Source organism: Octopus bimaculoides, chromosome 13 (assembly GCF_001194135.2).
Source record: "Octopus bimaculoides isolate UCB-OBI-ISO-001 chromosome 13, ASM119413v2, whole genome shotgun sequence".
NCBI lineage: Eukaryota > Metazoa > Mollusca > Cephalopoda > Octopoda > Octopodidae > Octopus > Octopus bimaculoides.
In genome coordinates this window covers 52,195,330-52,199,087 of record NC_068993.1, presented here as the reverse complement: position 1 = coordinate 52,199,087, position 3,758 = coordinate 52,195,330, and the positions used below count along the sequence as shown (strand labels likewise).

Here is a 3,758-nt window from a genome sequence, read left to right as displayed (position 1 = left end):
TATATATATATATATATATATGCAGGGTGTTCACAAGGTCTGGGTACATGGAGTAAATAAAATCATAACATAAACAATTAAATATAAGAAATAATAATTTCTTAAAGTATGTGTTAATCCTCATGTACCCAGGTTTTGTGGACACCCTGTATATATAAGAGGGGCTTGTTTCAATTTCTGTCTACCAAATTCACTCACAAGGCTTTCGTTGGCCTGAGGTTGTGGTAGCAGACGCTTACCCAAGGTGCCACTCAGTGGGGGCTAAACTCGAAGTCATGTGGTTGGGAAGCAAGCCTCGTAGCTTCTTACCACACAATCATACATACATACATACATACATACATATATTTATGTGGCGAAGGTAAAGAATACGCACACCACTCGTTTTCGGCGTAACCCTAACCCTGACCCTAAAACTAACCCTAAACCCTAACCCTTAACCCCAAACATCGGTTGTGCTTAGTCTTTACTTTCGCCATTTATGTATATATACTTATACATAAATGCGTGTGCGTATATATGCATGATCACATGTATGTATGTATGTATGTATGTATGTATGCATGCATTCATGCCTACGTGTGTGTATGTATGTCTAAAGAAATCGAGCATCACATCGGGGAAAACTCCAGAATAAAAGAACTGGATTAGCCTAAACAAACTCTGTGTATGTGTGTGTGTGTGCGCGCGTACGTACGCGTGAGTGCATGTGTGTAGATGCGTGTGAATATATATGTATGTGTGTAGGCATATACACAACTAGAGGTTAAATATATCAAAACAGTAGTAAAATTTCCTTACTTCGTTCTACACACAACGACCTCTGCACGATAAGTGAGTAATTTCCATTCAAACGAGACTGTAGCACAACATATCTAAAAAGCCGATAAACATTCGATTAGCCAACTTCCATGCCTTACAAACCTTATTGTGTCTACTTAGCAATAACACACACACACACACACACACACACAGGGAGAGAGCTTTATGTATCCACATGTATAAATATACAATCGAGCATAGGCTAATGGAAGGAGACCTCTATATCGTCACTTGACCTGCTAGAAAAAAGTGGCAGCCAAATCGCCTTCAAATTATATTATCATATTCTGGCTGTTATACGAGGGCAGGACAGAAGCCGTGTGGTCACAGCTGGGACGCTTTTGATTATATGAATAGTCAATCAGTATTGATCTGGGACAAAGCAACAATAATAATACTAACAGTCTGACAGAATACAGCTGAGAGAGGAGGGGAGGGAGAGACAGACAGACTCAAAGGGAGAGAGAGAGAGAGAGAGAGAGAGAGAGAGAGAGAGAGAGAGAGAGAGAGAGAAAGACAAAGACAGAAAGAGAGACACAGTGTTGTGTGTGTATGTGTGTGTGAGTGTGAAAGCATATGAATCAATTTGCGTGTGTGTGTAAACGTAAATGTATGCATGTATGTGTGTGCGTGAGAGAGAGAGAAAGATAAAGACAGAGAGAGAGAGAGAGAGAAAGAAAGAAAGAAAGAAAGAGAGAAAGAAAGAAAGAAAGATAGAAACAGAAAGACAGACAGAAAGAGCGAGAGTGAAAAAGACAGAGATAGTGGTGTCTACGTGTATGTGAACGTATGCGAATCAATTTGTGTATGTGTGTGTGTAAATGTGATTGTATGCAGGCGTGTGTGTGTGTGAGAGAGAGAGAGAGAGACAGACAGGCAGAGAGAGAGAGAGAAGGGAGGAGAGAGAGAGAGAGAGAAGGGAGGAGAGAGAGAAATGAGTGCAGGAGTGTGATATGTGATTTTAATAAATCTCACCATAACAGCAAAAACGAAATCTGGAAAAATAAAGGAAAGACGGAAAAGAGAAGAAAAGGGAAGGACAAAGAAAGGAAGACACACGCGCGCGCACGCACACACACACACAGCTATAAGTGACGCTCCGTTGGTTACAACGACGAGCATTGCAGTTGATCCGATCAATGGGACAGTCTGCTCGTGAAATTAACGAACAAGTGGCAGGGCATTCCACACACACACACGCGCGCGTACCCTTAAATGTAGTTCTCAGGGAGATTCGGTGTGACACGGAATGTGACAAGCACGGCCCTTTGGAATACAGGTAGCACTCGTTATTGACAGCCGGGTGAACTGAAACAAACATAGAGTAAAAGGTCTTGCTCAAGGAGACACCGCGCTGTGGGGAATCGAACTCACGACCTAACGATCGTCAGCTGAATACCCTGGCCACTTGGCCACATACACTCGTATTGACATAGGCGGCGCGCTGGCAGAATCGTTAGCACGCCGGGCGAAATGCTCAGCGGTATTTCGTCTGCCCGCTACGTTCTGAGTTCAAATTCCGCCGAGGTCGACTTTGCCTTTCATCCTTTCGGGGTCGATTAAATAAGTACCAGTTACGCACTGGGGTCGATATAATCGATTTAATCCGTTTGTCTGTCCTTGTTTGTCCCCTCTGTGTGTAGCCCCTTGTGGGTAGTAAATAAATAACACTCGTATTGACATACATACATACATACATAGAAGGAAAAGGCAGAAGTAAAAACAAGAAAATAGACAGAGAATGAGAAAGAAACAAGAAATGGGAAAGAAAAAGGTTAAGAGATAGAAAGAGAAAAATAGATTATAAGAGACACAGAAAGAAGTATAAAGGGGGAGGGGCAAGAGAGGGGAAAAAGAGTTGCAGTATAGGGGAAAGAGAGAGAGAGAGAGAGGCACTCACATATGAGATAGTGAGATACAGAATGAACGTTGTACAATGAAAGATAGGGATAGATAGAGAGACAGATAGAGGAAGAGATGATGATGGTGATGATAATCATCATCATCATCATCATCATCATCGATATCGTCTACATCATCGTCATCGTCATCAGAACTTCTGTTTCAGAATGAGACGTAGATGTTGGATTTCCGAATGACTTGAAGGTGACAGAAGAAGAAAGAAAAAAAATGATAGCAAGAATGAATAAAAAATAAAAGACTGAATGAAGAGGAGGCGGAAACAAAACAAAAAAAAAACCCCCATTGACGTTTGCGCGTGTAAGCGTATAAGCGCGCGCGCATGAGTGCTGCGGCTATGCGTGTGCGTTTGTGTATTTGCAATTGTGCGTATAAATATGATCTGTTGCACAGAGAGAAGGAGAGAGAGAGAGAGAGAGAGAAGAGAAGAGAAAAGAGAAGAGACGAGAAAGAAAATGTTATAAATTCATTACAAGGAAAAGCAGAAGAGGAGACACAGAACGGACCAGCAACAACAGAACGGTGGTGGTGACAGTAGTAGTAGAAGTAGTAGTAGTAGCAGAAGTAGTAGTAGTAGTAGTAGTAGTAGTAGTAGTTGTAGTAGTAGTAGCAACAGCAGTAGCAAACGGTGGTGGCAGCAGTAGTTGTGGTGGTGGTGGCGGTTGCGGTGATGATAATGTTCATTCATGTTTCAAGCCAGCAACAACAACAACAACAAACATTAGGCAGCAGCATCATCATCATCAGCAGCAGCAAGGTCAGTGAAATGATGCATTTTCCATAGGAAATTCATGAATGGTTTTGTGGTCAGATTGATTCATCGGGGGTTTGAATAATTCTCTCTCTCAACCCTACAAACTTGATAAAGGAACAGCTCTGCCGGAATAACGAACCGCATTCTGTTGTTCTCCACTCTCCTCTTGTCTTCCGTATAAATTGTGTCAGCAGGTCTGTCATATGTACATAAACATGGAGGTATTATATATATATATATATATATATATATATATATATAT

General features: G+C 41.5%; 1 protein-coding gene and 2 long non-coding RNA genes across 6 annotated transcripts in view; 1 reads left to right on the top strand and 2 right to left on the bottom strand.

The window, feature by feature from the left end:
* Positions 1-904, bottom strand: part of LOC128249297 (uncharacterized) — a 15,319-nt gene extending 14,415 nt beyond the window's left edge. The window contains exon 1 of the long non-coding RNA XR_008265396.1: positions 802-904. This is a non-coding gene — a long non-coding RNA (uncharacterized LOC128249297). The remainder of the gene's footprint in view (positions 1-801) is intronic.
* The window catches only part of LOC106877721 (cGMP-dependent 3',5'-cyclic phosphodiesterase), a 434,395-nt gene that overhangs the window by 376,011 nt on the left and 54,626 nt on the right, over positions 1-3,758 (bottom strand). The gene's annotated exons all lie outside the window — the stretch shown is intronic.
* LOC128249296 (uncharacterized) overlaps positions 1,962-3,758 on the top strand; it is a 6,617-nt gene continuing 4,820 nt past the window's right edge. The window contains exon 1 of the long non-coding RNA XR_008265395.1: positions 1,962-3,499. This is a non-coding gene — a long non-coding RNA (uncharacterized LOC128249296). The remainder of the gene's footprint in view (positions 3,500-3,758) is intronic.